Source organism: Pantherophis guttatus, chromosome 2, assembly GCF_059756535.1.
Source record: "Pantherophis guttatus breed Tessera chromosome 2, ASM5975653v1, whole genome shotgun sequence".
Classification (NCBI taxonomy): Eukaryota; Metazoa; Chordata; class Lepidosauria; order Squamata; family Colubridae; genus Pantherophis; species Pantherophis guttatus.
The window spans coordinates 220388947-220409425 of NC_142064.1; the positions used below are offsets into that span (position 1 = coordinate 220388947).

Sequence of the window (20479 nt, forward strand, 5' to 3'; positions counted from 1 at the left end):
AATGGCAGCCATTTAGGTTGAGTTTGCAAACTAAACAGTGATGGGTTCGCCAATGGACAGCATCATTCTAATATAATCTAACAAAGAAGCAATCCCAATTTAGGGCCTTTTCCCACTGCAGAGTTAGTACTATTCAACCATGAAAGGGAGGAGAAATGCACTGTCTTTATTTCCACTTCCTGACCTGCCTTGGACCTTTTGGTCTGACCTGCTGATGAATTGTAGGGCCCAGATTTTGAATGTGTACCATTTGGATATGTACCAGTCATAAAGGAGAAAAAAAACACACATTTGATGAATTCCCCATCTTTGCTGCCCTTCATATCACCAACCAGTGGGGCAAACATTTGCCAATCATGAAGTTGTGGCAAAAAATAAAGTGAGCCAAGCTTAGGAAGTTGAGACACAAGCAAAACTAAGGATTTTTCCCTCCTAGTTTCCTTTCTCTGCATAGGTCAAATAAATGCTGACTTTCAGGCTTCTTTGTAAGGGTTGAGGGTATCCTATCCATTTTGCCATTTTGCTCTATTATCCTATTATGATCCAAAAAAAAGTTCCTACTGATAAAGCATTTACAATTCCACTTGCTGAGTAGTCTTATATTACAAAATTTTGATAGCTATTTTGACTCTTTGAGAGACGACAGAGTATTACTATTATCTTTGGTTGCATAGTCAGACAGATACTTAGACTGGATTTGGCATTTTATCCCCCTATTGAGTTCTTTCCAAAGACCTGGGATGAGCAGATATTGTTGTTCCATGGTGTTAAAGGTATCCTCACAGAATGTAAGCCTTTTCTGAGTAAAACTGCCTTTTGCAATTGACTTGTGATTTTCGTCAATGCCAATGGTGTGTAAGCGGTGTTCCAGATGTTTTTGAATTGCACCCAAGGGACTGCTGCACCTATCGCTATTGGTACTATTGTTCTTATTATTAAAACTTCAAATAAAAGTAACCAAGAGACTATATGTATTAGATTGCATCTGAGTGAAATTTGATACATCACTTTGATTTTGCTTGCCACTTTAGCTCCCATACAATTATGGGACAAAACATCACCTATCTTACATACATTGTGATAAGGCTATGGATGAGATAACATTGTCATGGGGACATGACAGAAAAAAAGATGTTGCTAGGTCATTTTGGTGTTATGGTTAAATAGTAGGGTGGGGGACAGGAAAGATTTTGGATGTAAACCAAAGAAAATGTTGACTGAATTATTGCCTTCTCATCCATTAATTCATTTAGATAAGATGAATCTTACCCCACCAGCAAGAAAAGTTACTCTGTGTTTTTAAAAACATTTTAAGTCAAAATGCAAGTCCTTTAATGTTAACAGCTATGCTTGTAAAGCAAAGTTATTGTTTTATAAATGTACATTCTTGTGTGACATTAACATCAGTGAAAACAATTAAAGCCTGTTGGCACAGAGACACAGAAAAGTGCTTTGGTCTAAACTGAAGCAGATTAGCATCCATTTCATCAGGTTCAAGCCAATGGATCTGTAAATACATTAAATATATTTAAGATTGTTGAGCCATTTATTAAGATCAACTATTAGTCCTCCTGATGTTGATAAAATTGGTTACAAGTTGAAAAAGGCTGAAGCCTACCTAAAATTCAATCCAAACCAATTTGAACTATTCTGATGGAGACACTGTACCTGACCATATTCTTGATGTAGACAACTTCAGAGACTGTGATACAGAGAAGTCATATGCATGGTTCCATCTCTGCCCTTTCCTTTCCAATTATATATAAAAAAAATCTTTAGCAGTGTTGGGAAAGACCTTTCCTTGAGACTCAGAAGAGCCACTGCAATCATAGTAGCCATATCAGGCTCAATGGGAAAATAACCTCACACTGGCTAACAAGTAGTCTTTGACTTAAGACCATTTGTTTAGTAACCATTCAAAGTTACCATGGTGCTGAAAAAAGTAATTTAAAACCAGTCCTCCCACTTATGACCATTGCAGCATTCCCAGAATTATATGTGTAATCAAAATTTGGGTGCTTGTCACAGGCATGTATTCATGACAGTTGCAGTATCCTGGCCCATACATCTAATTGTATTTATTTATACATAATGAATATATAATCTTTATGTATTAATCTTAAATACAAGCAACAAAACACTCCTGTATCACTTCTCTATTTATTCCTGCTTCCACTTCCTCCTACTCCCTTTGTCATTTTTCTGCCTTGAATTTTTGTCTGCAAGCTCTTTGTTTGCAGGAGGCAGAGGCCTGTTATCTTATATTCGGTGCTGTTCCCAGCATATTTACTTGGAAATATCCATAGGCCTCTTTGCTGTCAGGCTGCTGGTTGCGTCTCCCACAACTTTTTCTCTTTGTGCCCTGTTGCCATGAACAGGGTTTTTCCTGGTTTGAAATCCAGGAAAAGCAGTTGGCCCACTGCTGGCACAAGGCAGATTTAGAGGGCAAATTCAAACTGCGAAGATCCCACGGCCCACCAGTTTTCTCACCTCTCTTCTTTAGTTTTCCAAACAGGTGTGGCTGTCTGAGAATCTAGAAAAGTGTATTGGGTGGGTGGCCCTGACTTTGAGTAGGCACTAGTACCTTTCTACTTTGTGAGCTGCTTGAAATGTGATCGCAAAGATTAGCTTTTGCAGTTCTACAATGGGCCTCTCTCTTTTGTGTCATGTTCAAAGGGAATGTGCAGAACTACAATAAACATCTCCACAAAACCAGGGATTGGCTGAGTCTCTAGCCTGATTCCTACAAAGAGCAGATGTAGTTGGGAAAAGAAATATTTGCAAATTATGCCATTTTGGACTATAGGACTAAAGCATTAGAAAGATAATTTTCAGTTTCCTCAAAACTGCAAGGAACTCTGCAAATTTTACAAAATCCCAATTTCTTTCAGAAGTGTACTTCTTTTCCATTTATGGTTTTCCGGGCTCTGGACATTTTCTGACATGGGTGGGATTTACAAAACCAGTATCTTTGTTTGGGCAGGTTGGTCCAGATGTGCTGTAGACATCTGGAAAATAATCTGTTAAACTGTTTTTACAACAGCAATAACACTTTTTCCCCCTCCCAAAATAGGAGGGGGAAATGAAGAGAGGTAACTTCGGATAAACATTTGTGAGAAAAATCAACAAACCAAACTCATTTAAGTTTAGTATTGAATTCCTGAGTCATTCCTGAACTGCGAATGGATTCAGAAGGCACCCTGCTCCTTAATTTTATATACAGGTCCCTCACACCCAGCCTTTGTTAATAGGTTTTGGATTCTAATAAAATAGCAAAAAAAAAAAAAAAAAAAAAGTTGACAAGCCTGGAACTCACACTTTCCCTATCCTGGTTTGTTCAGTTCTCCTGGCTCAAACTAAGCCGGTCTTCTGCCAAAGATAGGAACACACCTGCACCCAAGGAAATTCTTCAACCTGCAATCTGAAGGGATCTTGGAATTTTGGTCCTGAAAATAAAGAGAAAGGCAACCTCCTGGAATCACCCAAGAAAAATGGGAATTGCCAACCCTCAAAGAAGAGAGTGGAGGGTGTACGGAAAAGACCTCGATATGTGTTTAAATCCCCTGCCCACCCCACCCCCACTTACGACTCTTAAGTACAGCGCGAGCGCCCTTCCTGTTTGCATTCGCCTCTTAAGTGCAGGATCAAACGATGCCCGCCCAATGGGTCAAACCGCACAGCTCGTACATTCCTCGCTGGATGAGGCTCCAGGGACAATAAAATCTTCCCGATTGCCCTTCCCCGCCTTAAACTCTTATCTCAGCCCCAGAGCGGCTTGTTATCGGGACATTTTATGTATTTAGCAATCCTCCCCCGGGACGGGGTGTGTGTATGCGTGTGTGTTGGAAACGGAGGAGGATCTTCTCAATCCCACAACAAAGAGCCCGCAAAGCCGATCAATTTGCATCCAAGAGGAGAGCCAGGGTATTCCGAGCAGGCTTCCCTTCCCACTCTCCCCCCCCCCTCGCCCGGCCTTCCCAGCGCTACGGAGCACAAGAGTGACGGTCAACAGGCAACGGCGAAAGCTGAAGAGCGAATCAATCAAAGGGAAGGTGCGAGTCCTCCTTCGGGGGGGGAGGGGAAACAATTCCACGGCATCACGAATGGGGGACGTGGGGGGAGGAGGCGAGGTGAGGTGCAAACTCCGATCACAGATGCCTGCGCTTCGGTCGGTTCCGTCGCCAAACCGGTGGAGCCGTGCCATTTGATTGTTCAGGTGAAGGCAAGCAGAAACTGAAGCATCCAGCCAAAGTTGAGCATTTCAAGGTCAGCTCCAGACATTCCGGCACCAGAAGTATAAAATCCAAATGGTTCTTTTTAAAATCATATACATGAAAAATCATTGGCCATTTGCAAATCTTCGAGGGCACTAGAATTGTCCTGCTTGGGGGTGCTGATTTTAGGGTCCCTCTGAGAGGTACTTCAACCTAGTTCAGATACACGGACTTTGGATGACTCGGTCAACAAATATTGTTATGGATCAGCCACTAGGAGAACTTGCTGCCTTCACCAGAGAACAAAATAAGAGGCTTGGAAGGGATCTTGGAGGTCTGCTAGTCCAACCCCCTGCTGAAGCAGGAAACCCTATACCCATGATGGCGAACCTATGGCATGGGTGTCACAGGTGGCACATGGAGCCATATCTGTGGGCACGCAAGCATTGCCCTACCTCAGTCCAGCAGCATGTGTGCGCTGGCCAATTGATTTTTGGGCCTTCCAGGGCACCGGAAGTCGGGAAATGGGCTATTTCCAGGCCTCCAAAGGGTCTCTGGGAGAGTGGGGAAGGCTGTTTTCACCCCCCCAGGTTCCTAGAAAGGCTCTGGAGCCTGGGGAGGGCAAAAAAAATGGGCTTACGGGGCCCACCATTCCATTGCGTGCCAAAAGCGGGGGGAAAGTGGGGGGGTCATGCGTGCATGCATAGGGGGAAGGGGCACATTGAATTATGGGTGTGGGCATGTGCGCACAATCCCCCCGACTGCCCCCACTTTTGGCACACGATGGCAAAAAGGTTAGCCGTCACTGCCCTATACCATTCCAGACAGATGGCTGTCCAATCTCTTCTTAAAAGCCTCCAATGATGAAGCATCCACAACTTCTGAAAGCAAGCTCTTCCACTGGTTAATTGTTCTTACTCTCAGGAAATCTCTCCTTAGTTCCAGGTTGCTTCTCTCCTTGATTAGTTTCCATCCATACTTTCTTGTCCTGCCTTCTGGTGCTTTGAAAAATAGGCTGACTTCCTCTTTTTTGTGACTTTTTTTTTCCAGTTCTCAAAGGACTAGGGGGAAAAAAGCCCATCAAAGCCCCTCAGAGGACTGCCCGGGTCGTCAATCCAAGGTACAAAGCAAATCTTGAGAACCAGTTGATGGCTACACATGGCCAAGTGATCTGTAGGTGCTAAAGTGATCACACCTAATCTCCAGGGTGTATGAGCTTGCCAAATGGAATTGGAACCCATTTCAATACAACAGCTAAATATATGCATTTATCACAAGCACAAATGACTCTGCTATTAAATGTTGCTACCAAGGAGCTGCTAGATTCAAGAATCAAATTGTCCATTGCTCTGTCATGATGGGATTTGATTTGCCTATGGGCTCTGCTGTTCCAGCTTCATGCCTGAATTTCAGATGTGTTTGGAGTGCACCCAGGTTGTGTGAATTTATAATGTTTAAATGCTTTCCCAGGCAGCTTTCATTTCTCATATAAGCACTGTATTTATTTACCAGTTATTTCATTTTAAATCCTGCCTTTCTAACTACAGGGCAGACAAGATAGTAGTCATAAACCAAAATATGAAATACTTAAAATCTAATAAAAAGCTAAAATCATTGTTCATTTGTATCCATTTGCAGTATAATATCTGCACATCTGTGAGATCCACACCATACACTGTACAAATAGAACACAATTAGACATCTCTACTGAAGTCATGTTGAAATCACCTCTCATGTCTTTTGTGACAGATCTACATTAATTAGGATGAATCTACCTTTGATGCCTGAGCGAGACACACACTGCAGCTGGGAAGAGGAAGATCCTAGTCCATCCTTTACTGCATTTTAATACTGTAGCAATCAGTGTATAACCATCTACCAGAATCATCAAACCAACTAAAACTGAAACATTTGTGGAGCAATTCTTTTTCTGTCACAATCACAACTGACACAGCCTCCTAATGTTACAAGTTTGGACAGAAAGGAACATAGTTTGAGAAGAATTCAGAGGAAACCAGTTTCTTTTATGGCTAAACTACTGGTTTGAACTCCATGAACTCCATCCCACATGTACAAGACTTTCTGCTGTGTGAGTGTCACAAATTAAAAGGAGTTTGGTAGAATATTTTCAGACTAACTGCTTTTATTAAATCTTATTGTCCTTTTAATAAAATTGGTTAGTCTGAGGAAGTGCTACCAGATTCCTTTAGATGTTTGGCTACCATAAAATACACAATTACGTGTGTGTGTGTGAGAGAGAGAGAGAGAGAGAGAGAGAGAGAGAGAGAGAGAGAAAGAGAGAGAGGGAGGGAGGGAGGGAGGGGGAGAGAGAGAGAGAGAGAGAGAGAGAGAGAGAGAGAGAGAGAGAGAGATCCAGTTAACTTTGCAGTGTGGAGAAAATACGGGCCTAAAATTATCAAATTGGAAGAGGCTGCTTGGCCATCAAATCCAATCCAATACAAGAGATTCTTCAATGTCTGCTTAAAGGTATCCTCTTCTCTAGATAATTAAGTCTATTTTTTCACTGCTGTTATTGTAAGGAAGGTTTTTCTAAGATCCTTTATAATTAATAATCATTAATAGGAGCACAATAAATCCTACTTTTGCAAACAGAGTTCTTCTAGGATCTGTCCTACAGCACCCTGTGTGGGTACAGGACAGTCTAGCTGAAACAAGCTTCTGGGGTGGTCTTCTACCTTTCTCCCTCCCAGTCTTATTCCTTGCTTCAATAGCAAAGAGGTCGTGGCCTCCTTCTGTGCAACTCCCTTCAGATATATGTCACAAGAATAGGGCACCAGCATCCTCTCTTGGTCTTCTCAACGCAGCATAACCAGTTCAGAACTGCACTACCCTTACAACAAGCCGTTAATTTTAGATCATGTGAAAGAAATTCCAAAGGTTAATTATTTAATTTATTAATAGTGCATTTTTTATTGTTAGAGACAAGTACTTCTGTGCGATCCAAAGACAAAGCTGCCTTGAATTCTAGCAGGGATTCAGAATAGAGAGGTGTCATTTGCCTTGGCTATCAAAATAGCTCACCATGGAGACTTACAACTACAAAAAATTTTATATTTTCCAGCATTATTTGAAGTTTTTCTTACTTCTACATTTTTTTTTTTTAAAAAAAAGTTCATTAGAAGTAGATATAGATGATCCTGAAGAACAATCAGTTACGGTTTGAAACAATACCTTTCCTACTCCAGCTCAGATGTGGCCTCTGGCATACCCATATATATGCATTGAGAAATATACTAAATTATAATGTGTGATATTTCTGTGAGGCAGAAAGATAGGTACAGATTGTCTTGCTGAATTGGATGTCATATATATGATATGGAATTATATATATATATATATATATATATATATATATATATATATATATATATACACACACACACACACACACACACACACACACATACATACACACACACACACACACACACATACACACATATACATATATACATATATATTTTCGTAGATTTTCACGGGTATATATTGTATATATGCATATATATATACACATATATATACACTGCTCAAAAAAATAAAGGGAACACAAGCAGAAGACATCCGAGATCTGAATGAATGAAATAGCCTTATTAAATACTTTGTTCATTATGTACAGTAGTTTTGTGTTCCCTTTAGTTGTTTGAGCAGTGTATAAACTACTGTATGTAAAGAACAAAGTATTTAATAAGGCTATTTCATTCATTCAGATCTCGGATGTCTTCTGCTTGTGTTCCCTTTATTTTTTTGAGCAGTATACATACATACATATACATACACATACACATAAATACACACTCTATCTCTCTCTGTCTCACACACACACACACCATTGTGGATAAGATGGAAAAATTCTCTGGTTATGTGCTCCATGGTGAATAAATTGAGCCCTATATGAAACTTGTATTCATTAGAAATCATGATGAAAATGCATAAATTAAGTTATGTTTAAAAGAGGGAGAATAATTTTTCTTTTCTTCTTCTTCTTCTTCTTCTTCTTCTTCTTCTTCTTCTTCTTCTTCTTCTTCTTCTTCTTCTTCTTCCTCTTTTCTTTTTCTTTTCTTTTTTTCCCCCTTTTCTTTTTTTGGAGCAACCCAGGTTTAATGCCCAGTAAATGATATTTTATTGTCTTTCCTTTACTGTGGCATTTCAATGATCCCCTTTCGGAGCCTGCAAATGGCATAGGTTAAAGGTCATTTCTCAAATCACTGGAATTAGTAAAGAATCGCAAAAAAAAAAAAAACTGTAAAGAGGGGGAAGGGTAGTGCAATAAAACAAGCCAGCCTGCCTGAAATAAACCCATAAAGAGTCTGTTTGCTTGGATGTTTCTCAGGGTGTAATTGACCAATGTCATTGGGGGAAAGGAAAACACCTGGGGGGGAGCAGTCAACAGGCAAGAGGAAGGAGGCCAGCAGGCGCAGGATATATATAAAAACAAGCCCAGGTTGCATCTTAAGGGGGCATTGCAAGCTGCTCCTCTTCCTGTTTCAGAAATTTTAAAAAAATAAAAAAAGGAAAGAAATCCCATTTAAAAAACGCGTCTTTTGAAAACAAGGCTCAGGCAAGAGAACTGCAAGACAGGCCACAAGATTGGGAATGTTTCCTTAACAATCCCACCCCCACTGCCCCCAGTGCCCCCCTCCCCATTAAAACAACTGGGGAGGCAAAAGGGGTGGAGAGAAAGGGGTCAATAATGCTTCAAGCACTCAGGTTTCCATAGCTTTTGTTTTCTACCCCTTTTCTTTTATTAAAAGGGATGGGTGGAGTGGGGAGGGGGGGGAGGAACTGAGATCTGGAGTAACAGAGAACTCATTTTCCAGGCTTTAACTGCAAAGCTTTCAAAGGGGCTCAAACAGCAAAAGTGCTAATTAAGGCACCAGGACAAAGAACTGCCAATAAAGGGCTGCATTTCATTCTTTTGATATCATTTATTGTCTAAATAACAATAAAACAAAAACCATAATATATTTTTTTGGATCCTGGACAATGTTGATCACCTGATCACTCAAGCCACTTCAGGGCTGATTGTTGGTGCTGTTCAGACCACAAATAAGAGTGCCAAATGATACCACACTGCACCAGTGAGACTAGGATTCAGCTGACTTAACAGCCAAAGGCTACCCACAAGAAGCTAAACTAGTCCTTGATTTACAGCAGTTCACTTAGTGACTGTTCAAAGTTACAACATCACTGAAAAAAGTGACCTATGAGTTATGACCATTTTTCGCACTTGCAACCATTGCAGCATCCCCATGGTTACATGTTCAAAATTCAGATGCTTGGCAACTGGCTCATATTTATGACGGTTGCAATGTCCCAGAGTCATGTGATCACTTTTCTGACAAGCAAAGTCAATGGGGAAATCAGTTTCACTTAACAATCGCGTGACTAATTTACTAACTGCAATGATTCACTTAGCAACTGTGGCACGAAAAGTCGTAAAATGGGGCAAAACTCACTTAATAAATGTTTCACTTAGCAACAGAACTTTTGGGATCAATTGTGATCATAAGTCAAGAACTATCTGTACTAGATTTATTAATTGATACACCAAAGCTTTTGTGTCTTGGTAACAATAAAACAGGTCAGCTGAGAAATAAAGTCCATTTCTTATTATTTTACCTATTTGTCTCTCATCTCTCTCTCTCTCTCTCTCTCTCTCTCTCTCTTTCTCTTTTCCTCTACAAAGATCAACATATGATTTATCCACCATGAGTCCACCTTGTGGGACAAACTGAGATATAAGTGATACAATAGTTGTCCAGGGAATGTCACAGAAGATGTGTGAAGCAAAGTCAGCCTTTGCTGGCCACTGTATTCCTCCTTTTTTTAACCTATGGTCAAAGAGATGGTAAAAACAACATTCAAACATACCTTGGTGTATCTTTCCTGGCAGAGGTGAACAACATTGGAAGGAATAATATGTGTTTTATTTTCTTGTCTTTAAAACTTTTTACTTATTGTACAATTGATTCACTGTCCGTAAAGGTGCCCATAAAGAAATGCGACTATAACATTATAACATAGAAAAGTATTAAAGCTAAAGCAATTAATGTACAGATTATAATTTTCCATTCAAAATCTAGTTTATATTTGTTCATATGTTTGTTAAATTTCTATCACACTTTTCCTCCTTGATAAAGTATATTGTCACCCTTCCCCACAATATTTATCCCTTGAATAATAACTCTGTGAAGTGTTCAGTTTGAGAGAAAGTGACTTGGCTCAAGTCTCCCAATATCAGTATATCCACCTATTTTTCTGTTTAGACAAATCATTGGCTGCCTCAGTTGCCAAAGCAGCTCAAAGCAGTGCACAATATGGAATAGAAATAGGTTAAAAAACAACCCATTAGAAAAACAACAACCAACAAAGGGTGGGCATGATAGGGGAGAAGAAATAACTGATTACACATTGTCTAACATTTCAATCTTCGGTTTAATGTTGATTTATTGTTTACACGTTTACTTTTATCATACTGTTGAATATCCTGTGAATATTTACCCTAAGGAGCAGCTTACTGTATAAATACTATTATTTACTTTAATCATTTCATTACATAGTCTAGGGCCATAGAATGTTGTTGTTGTCTGTTATTCCAATTGTGTTATTCAATACTCACAACGAACAAACTAATGGACATCCTTAGCACTTCCTGTTAATTTGTCATTGGATTAAAGGGCTTTGTGTTTTCAGAACTTGGGCAGGGAGGAAAAAACCCAGCCATTATTCTTTATCTCCAAAAGCTAGGTATTATCTGCCAATGACAACACCTATTACTGACTAATGCATTTATTCTACCATCCCCATCCTGAATCTAACTTTGAACTAGATATGACATGGCTGATAATTCTTGCCTAGGCTTTTGACTCTTGCTTCTTCCCACCCAATATCTTGGGTGATAAAGAGATCTGGAAGAGATCTTTGAAAACTTAGGACCATTTTCTTAGCCTTCAGAAAGTTATTACCTTACTATGGAATTTTGTGTGTGTGTGTTCTTTTTCATTGCTATTTTTAAAAATATTGTAATGTTTGCATTAATTACAAATCTGGCATCTGTGATGGCTTCAGTCCAGAATAAGTCATACCAAGGTCCACTGAAAACAATGAGACTTAAGTCCCAGCTAACTTAATTTTTTAATGATTTTAGTGAATAAAGTTAAGTTTGGATATATTCCCATGTTTGGTCACTGATTTAGAAAAGCTCCTTTACCAATGGCAATGTTCCCTCTGTTTTCAACAGCTAGTCCTGGAACCACACCATCTAGTAGTCCATTGTTATTCAACATGCAACAGCCTTTTATATTCACTGAATCCTCTTGGATGCACTTTACTAAAAAGGAGAGCAATGCGTGGACACTGCTCCCCTTTGCACTAACTCTTATTGATATCTGTTTGAGACAGGAGTGAAAGTCAAGACCAAAAGATCCACATGGCTGAGGTTAAGACTACTTACAGAAAACATACAATGCAGCAGTCTTGCCAAAGCTACGTATACTGTATTTGGGAACTACTGCATTATATCATCATCATCATCATCATCATCATCATCATCATCATCATCATCACCACCACCACCATCATCATCATCCATCATTTTAGCCATTGTCTATCCACTGCAGGATGAAGGCCTCTTCTGCATGTTTCCAACCAAAATGGTCTTGAGCTTTCCTTTGCCAATTGGGCCTGCAATATTTGCTGTTGTCATTGCTTCATACTGCATTGTATGCTTGGGAAGAAAGGACAGGCCAGAAATGTGATAAATAATAATATATGGGAAAAAAAATAAGACAACAGTTTAAAAGTACTTTTATAAGCCGATATGCAATGTATTTTCTGAAAGTTGGACTTGATGGTCATTCAGGTATCTTCTATTCTAGGGTGCCAAAATAAGTATGCAAATATGTAAGTGTTCAGGTACTGCAGACTTAGGGAAAAACTAGAATTACATTCCTAGAAACATAATTAAACATCTTTTTCCATTCTGTCTCCCTCCCTTCCTCCCCCTTCCAACCCTTTCCTCCTTTATGTGTACTTTATTGGCACAGGTTCCACAAGGAATAAAATACTGATGATGAATAATTTTCTAGCAAACATACAGCTTTTTTTGTATTGAGTATATTTAACAGCCTTGGGGATTGGCTGTTTCTCATTTCTTTTGTCAAATTGCATACAAACCCATTAATAATATCAAATCCCATGTAACTATTTTAGCTGTGACAGCACTACAAGTAATGTGTTCTGTTATCATGGTTTAGCTAAAGCAGAATCCCAAGACTTTGACAGACAAAAGCAAGGTGAATCTCTGTGCTCTAATAAACAGTGCAGTTTTCTCTCGATAGTACAAAAATGCTGGATCAGGATAATATTTGGTAGTTATGTAATATGAGGTTCATATAATGTGAAACCATCTTAGGTCTCAATAAAGGTATGTAACAGAATACACACAATGCCCTAAATATTTTCTTTTTAAATTATTTTTTATATATACAAACAAAAACTGATGAATATCAGAGTATTCCCTTTTGGAGTAAGCAGTATGTGCCAAAGGCCCCTTTCCTGACTGTGTAGCTAACAGTTCAGATGTTCTTGTGTATCTTAAATTGGATGTTTTTGATATTTTTTACTGGTTTCACTGTTTTTATTGTTTTTAAATGTTTTTTTTAAAAAATAATTGTAATATATTTTATGAACTGTAAGCAGCTCAAGTCATTGATTGAAATGGGCAGCCATAGAAATTGAATAAATAAAAAATAAACAAACTTCACACAACCCTGCCATTTTGGTCTTTCCCTTCCTCTCAGCCCATTCACTTTTCCTTCATATATTTGTTTTGGAATCCACTTCTTATTTTGTATGACCAAACCACTTCAACGACCAGTTACTCTTTTTGGTATTTAATTTGCATTCACTCAGCACTGATTTCTTGGTTATATATTTTCTCTCTGTCTCTGTCTGTCTGTCTGTCTCTCCCTCTCTTTCTCTTACCCCCTCCCCCACACAAATCCCATACTTCTTAAGGTCTCTACTATCACTACATTTAATTTTTTGGTATGTTTCTCTTCACCTATCCAATTCCCACTTCCATATAGAAAAGTGGGGAGAAGCATGCTTCAGAATTGGCTTCTTTGAACAGACCATGTATTGCTTACTATCTTTCTGCAAGAAATAGGTCTAAAGTGTCCAGCCATTTTTCTCATCTTTAATAGATACTTTCCATTATGTATTATTTATTTATATCCTGCCTTATTATTTTTACAAATAACTCAAAGCAGTGAACATATGCAATACAGCTTCCTCCATTTGTTTTCACCACAACAATGCTGTGAGATAGGTTGGGCTGAGAGAAAGGCCCAGAGTCATCCAGTATATCCTAGATAAATAGAATTCAATTTTTAAAGAAGAATTTAGCTCTTTGAGCAAATTGCTTCCTTACTTAAGAAGTGTTTCTGCTGTATATATTCCATACTTTTAGAAATGATGCCACATTCCTGTATCTGTTTAGAGGCATGCAGAGATGCAGAACTGGACCCAATATGCACTCCATCCTTCGTCCTTCAATATGCACACATCCTTGTCACTGTACAAAAGGCTTTATGGTTTTTATAAGGTATAGTGTGGATGCTTGCTGGACAAAAATATTCTTGTTACAATTATCCACTTGGATTACTGTAATGAATGATAAAAAATTGATCTTTGAACAATCTGGAGCTTCAATATACCCAAAACAAAGTAATAAGGTCACTAAGTGGAACCCAATGTTGTAAGCTGCACAGAATTGCATGATGGGTGGCATATAAATTTAACAAACTTAACAAATAAATAAATAATCCACTGTTTTCATTGCACAATGTCAGTGTTTTAGTCAACGTAGGCTGCTTCAAATCCACTTCAAAATGGTGATTTCAGCTTATACATTTTTAACTAGATTATAGGAAGTCTTCATTTTATTATCATACAATAATCAATTTCTTTCGTGTTGATCCAACTTGACCATATCATTATCTTCAGGGTTTTTTCTCTGAATGAAGTTTGTGTGGTAGCAGAACAAGATTAGACAAAAGGCTTTTTTGCAATTTTAACTATGATACTTATAGTCTTTTTAGCACTAGGCAAATATCTTTCATATAGTGTATTTAAAGAGCTTTTAAAGATCATTCTGAAATCTGCAAAGATCAGAAGTTTTAATTTTCTGGTAGAGATACTGTTTCATTTTTGTATTTTAAAAGAAAAGCTGTATTGTCTTTGGCTGTCCAAGGTTATGGCTTTAAATTCTGTGAGGGCTATATAAAGTGCATAATGTATGTGTTGAGAATAAGTATGTGAATATACAAATATGAATACATGATTTCATAAATAAAAAATGCAAAGGTGGAAATAAATATTCTTATGGGAGATACGTTGGTGGGGTGGAAAGCATGTTGGAAATGATCTCATGCAGGTTACACAATCCAGAATTTCTTACCAAAGATTTATCATTCAGAGTACCATATTTCAGGGCCTGAGAAGAAGCAGGAAGAAACAAGGTAGAGTGATTACATGCCAGTTGCAGCAGGACTCAACAAAAACGGTGCTCTTCTTCTTCTTCATCACCATCATCTCTCACCCCCAGGGATACAGCGTGGTAAGCTATACATGACTCCATCTAGTCTGGGCTTCATCCTCCCTTATCCCCTGGCCAAGTAAGTGATTGCCTAGTGTTACACCATATAGCTATAATTCCTGTCTTACATTAAAATAGAATAGATCATACCAGACTGGTGCTTCTTAATTCTACAATTCAGTGTAAAAAGGGCTGGGAGGAAATACTCTAGAAATAATGCATACATCTAATCCAGATGTTAAATCAGAAGTAAGCCATGTCATGTGTGCATATATATCCTTTTATTCCAGTGGGGAGATCACAGTCTATGGGATTCGTTCTATTCATTGGAGTATCTTTCTCTCTCGTCCTTACTTTTTTTATATGAAATTGCTGGATCAAGTATAAAGGTAGTTAGCAATCAATATGGTGCTCATGCTGGGCTATTTCACAGATACGTATTTCATCAGTTGCTATCTGCTTGCTATTTTTATATGTTGGTGTCTTTGACTCAGTCCTTGACTAGTCCCTGCAGTTTTCTTGACAAGGTTTGTTGGAAGTGGTTTGCCTTTGCCTCCTGCCTAGGACTGAGAAGGTGTCATCAGCCCAAGGTCAGCCCCTTGTGCCTAAGGCAGGACTAGAATTCACGATCTCCTGTATTTAGCTTGGTATTTTTAAGCATTACACCAAACTGGTCCTCTTCTTCCTCTCTGCTTCAGTATATAGTGATTTGGTAAGCCTCTGCCTTCACAGACAAAATGTGGTGGACATGACCAGCTCTTGAATGATAACATATTTGGAGGCACTTTTCTTTCTTTCTTTTTTTAAAGGAAGACAAAGCAAGAAAGTAGGAAAGAAATCAAACTGAAACTGATTGAGTGGCATTTAAAAAACAGCCAGTAATGTATCATTTTCTTCCATTGCTCAGCTACTTAAAAATGACATAAAAATCTGCAGGGTTCTATTGCATTCCCCTGCACCCCTCTGCATGCCCCCCACCCTTCCCAGACTGGAATCTAAAAGCTAACCTAAAGTGAAATCAGATTGCTTGAAACATTGGTTAAAGTTTCTTCCTACCAATGTGGTATTCATTTGGACTTGGTCTCCTGTATTTAATCATAGCTGTTAAGCTGCCCTTTGTAGTGTAATTGCAAAATTGTACTAAGAATCTCTACTGGGAGGGAGGGGGGAGGAGGGAAGTTAAGTGTACCTTGCATTTCAATTCCTGCAGTGTAAATCAAAATGTATGTAAGATCAAAACTGTCTCATTGGCTATTGACTTTTTGCTAACATATGGGTTATGCAAGCTGCTTCCAAATATCTTGAATATGCAGATAGGACAGAAGTTAGCAAAATACTTGAGTCTTTAGAGTCTTTCTTTCAAAACTTCAGATACTTCCTAACTCTACACATGGCTGAGCTGCATAAAAACATGAGGCTTTTATCATAGCACCAAGGCATGATGCTTGATTGGTTTCATCTGTTTTACTTAAATTGAAATCGAATAAGCAATTATTTATCTTATCCGTCTGTATTTTCAGTGTCTTTGATTTGGAAATAAGGTGTGCTTTTACTAAAATTGGAAATGCAGTCTTAAATTCAACAAGTCACTATCAAGAAGGAAAAATGCCTTCCCAGAGCAGTCAGTTTCTCCTTAATTCCTCTTTAGGGATTTCTAGTTGAACAAATGGATGAGGTCATGTGTGTCACAGGGAGCGTTTAGAAGAAGTAAGGACGAAGAAAGGGGGATGTAATCCTCAGAACCAACTGATTAGAAAATGAAATCCTTTGAAGAATGGCTCTTTCAGAATAATCTTCTTGGAATCCTGTGATGTGCTTCCATCATTTTAGACACCTTAACAAATAGAACATAATCCCTTTGTCCAGAACATCAAACAGGCACAGTACTTAGAGACCAGCCTTGGGAAGTGTTAAGGACCCTTTGCTACTACTGCAGATAGTTGGAGCAGGGAGCACTCCCTCAATAAAAAACCCTAAAGCAATCAGACAATTTTTAATGCAATAGCTTATCAGCTTAATTATATTATCAGCTTAATATAACTATCACCACCTTGTTTTACCAAAATGTTCCAGATTACCATTATGAATATATTCAGTTTATGTAACCTTGTTTTCGTTACTGAGGACCGTAGAGATAGAAAATAAGCTTCCAAAGTATTGGTTGATTTGGCCCAAATTCATTTGGAAGCCTTCTGTATATGTTTTCTTCTAACATCCCAAAGGCTAAATGTCTAAAATGCCTAAAATTTTTATAGAGGCAGGATAGATAGAAGATAGATAGATAGATAGATAGATAGATAGATAGATAGATAGATAGATAGATGATAGATAGATAGCTATCTATCTTGTCGCCTCAGAGGAGGAGACAAGCTTCCAACTGATGCCCCTCCATCTTTTGTAACCAAACACAAGATGTCTCCAACCATATTAGACTTAGTGCATCGCTATCAGATTCTGCTCACTCCATTCCTCTCCTATAAGGCCCCAAACTACAGTACATCTCTAGTATATTGTGTAGTCCTGTGGATGCACAGGACATATACAACTCTAATCTAATGTACATATATAAGTCTAATCCAAGCCATTAAACCATAGGTCACATTACCTTTACTATACTTCAATCTTGCTGAATTGGAAACCTGATCAAGTCATTCTAACTCATGCACCAGTCCTTCAAAACAGGAAGCATGTAATGCTCATCTCTTACATTTATTAGATTTTTTAAATCTCATTTTTTATTATTTTATAAGGAATTCGAGGTGACAAACATGCATAATTCTCTTTCTTTCTCTTCTTTCTTTCTCCACCACAAAAACCCTGTGAAGTGGGCTGAGAGAATGCAACTGGCCCAAAATCACCCAACCAGTTTCATGCAGGATTAGAACTCTCAGTCTCCAGCATCTGAACCATTAACTAAACTAGCTCTCTTACACCTATGTTGCAGGTGACCTCATAGGATTCACTTGGTTTGCTTGAGTATTGATGAAATGACAGTTCTTTAATCCAGTGGTTGCTACTAATGTTGACTGAGTTTGGGAGGCAGAAAAATGTGTTCAGACTACTTGTACAAAAGCAATTAAGGGAGGGGACTGTTGCATCATGAATGCTAATAGCACTATTCAATATTTTTCATTTGATAGGTTCCTTTGCTCATTGATATCAGTTTTGGAGGCTGCTAATTTACTGGGGGGAAATGTTATATGCTAATTGTTGTTGGTAGCTGATTTTTTTTTTTCAATGGAATACCGCTCTTAATGCACCATTAACAAAATGCCTGTAAATTAAAAACTCATTTTTATATTAGGTCCCTCTTATTTCTTAATATTTCATATAAAGTATTAGACACAATGACACTGTCTTTTCTTTTACAGTGGCATCATTGTTAAAGTATGCCATATTATTAAGGTACGGTGACATAGCATCTATTGTTTACATATCCAGGGAATTATATATCATAGCACACTGATTTGTAGCTTGATGGTTTCAAACTTATAATTCTGAAGCGCCTGATTTAAGAATGAAAAGGTTAAAAATTGAAATCTTTATGAAAAGCAATGCCAAAATATACTAATATAGGCTACCTTTCATTCCTATATTCTGTTCTACCATTGTTTAGCATCTTCCTCCCTATTAAAAATTTCATTTCTAATAGCTACCTATTGTTCCTATTCTCTCTGTTTAGTTGTGAATTTGTTGAGAAGATCTATGTTCTTCTTCTCAATAACAAAATCTCATTTTTTTTGATGCTACGCCTCACGGTCTTCCACAAACACCTCATGGTTCCTGACTTTTAACTGATGTTTGGAGAAACTCCTGGCTTCTGCAATTCCTGAGAAGGCAATGACAAATTACTTCCATGTTGTTGCCAAAAATACTTCATGATCATGTCCATGAAACCGTCAGGAGCCAAGCCCAATATAAACTCTTGCTTAGGGTTATTTTGTGTGGCTCCCTCAACAGCAGCCAGATCTAAAAGCCAAACAAACCAAGTTGAACTTTCATACTGTGGTTTTTGCACCAGAGTTTCCGTATTTCATCTGTTTTACTATGTATGTTATATAAAGTCTGAGTGAGATGTCCTCACTTCACCTTGAGGTACTTCACCGCATGACAGTGCCATTATTCACATAATGAAGACATAAGGCTGCAATTCATCTCATTGAAATATTTTGTGTTGCTTTGAGACTCATCCTCAGGCACTTGCATCGGCATATATGGAAACCTATTCCAACTTTAGGAAGTGCTGGAAAGTCCCCAGAAGCTTTGCTGGATTCTTTAGAAGCAGAGAGACACATGTGCTTCATAAGGCAGCTTCAAAGCCATGCTTCACTTGAAGCTGCATTGAAATGACGAACTCCAATGAAGCTACTTTGTAAAGCAATGCCCCTCCTCCCCAGTTGTTAAAAACAAAGGAAACTGCCAGCTTGCTTTGCTTTGCATTGCCTAGGTATTGTCTGGCTGTTCAGCTGCGCCCTTCCTTTCCCTCCCGGGAGCAGAATGTAATTCATTGCCAAGGTGTTTGTCTTGGCTGCTGGCTGCAATTGAAGTCACAGTGATATATGTGAGCAAGGGTCATCATCATGCCACAGGTAGTCTCTGCCACTATGGCAGAATGTAGCATACCAACAAAAGGATAGGAACATGCTCATAGCAGTCACGTACAATTTGCTTTTCAGGAAAAATAAAAGACCCATAAAAATGTGCCAGCTCAGGCCTTTCCGTTGCCTAGCAAGATGGAGCCTGCCTCCCAGGCTCCAAACAAAAGCTGACTAGACTGGCAGTTGACTCTTTCTTTAACACTGAAGATGAGTCAGAATCCTCAAGAACACCTGAAGGAAAACAGGCTCTGAGTGACACACACAAGAAACAGGTGTGTGACCTGTTTCTTGTGACTGCCATCTTGACTTTCTTTTAACCCATTCCCCATTGGCACCCCTGAAGCTGGTGTGCCACAAACTAGTTCACTACACTTTTGGCTGAATTGGTGCAAGCTCATCTTCTGGGTTTGCATCTATTGATTGGATAATTTAGAATTACTGCTTTCAAGCTGGCAGAGGGACAAGAGTACAGAATCTCACCTCACGAAGGTACAAATTACTCTGTTCTTTCCTGGTCTGTGAGGAAAGACCGGTCAATCCTCTTTAATTCAACAGCATTGCACGGAGGCTTGCAAGAGCGGCCTCTTTATCACCTGCTGTTTTGTTAACCTGGAACACACTTCTTATCACTTGGGCCAAGCAGGTCTTTCTTGAATTTTTCAAAACCCAGTGTTGTGTGTGTGTGTTTTTCTTTATCAGGTTCTTTGCTTCCTGCTGAGCTGGTTTAGGAAGTACAATCGATAGCTATTTAAAGTTTTCCTTCTTTCCTTGACAACATTCACTGAGGAAATGTATAGAGCTCAGCTTTCAGATATAAAGGGGAAAATGCTATTTAGCTTGACAGAGAATAAATTCTGACATGGGAAAGCAGCCCAAATTTAAACAGAGGTTTTCAGAGCTGGCCATCTATCCTGTGATTTAATAATTACAGTGTCATCTTTGGAATTCCATGTTATGATTAGCTGGTGGCATACCGAACTTGAGAAATTCTACTTCTATTTGGTGGGGAAGTTGTCATGATATCACCATGGCTCTCATATCGCTGC

General features: G+C 38.7%; 2 long non-coding RNA genes across 2 annotated transcripts; one reads left to right on the forward strand and one right to left on the reverse strand.

Annotated features, from left to right (window-relative positions):
• Positions 1 to 1304: 1304 nt before the first annotated feature.
• Positions 1305 to 3674, reverse strand: LOC117677038 (uncharacterized). Its single transcript, XR_004594617.2, has 3 exons — positions 3587 to 3674; positions 3317 to 3446; positions 1305 to 1507 (listed from the first exon to the last, which is right to left on the reverse strand). It is a non-coding gene; the product is annotated as an uncharacterized LOC117677038 (long non-coding RNA).
• A 177-nt stretch (positions 3675 to 3851) lies between these two features.
• Positions 3852 to 6127, forward strand: LOC117677032 (uncharacterized). Its single transcript, XR_004594615.2, has 3 exons — positions 3852 to 4052; positions 5265 to 5334; positions 5964 to 6127. It is a non-coding gene; the product is annotated as an uncharacterized LOC117677032 (long non-coding RNA).
• Positions 6128 to 20479: the final 14352 nt, after the last annotated feature.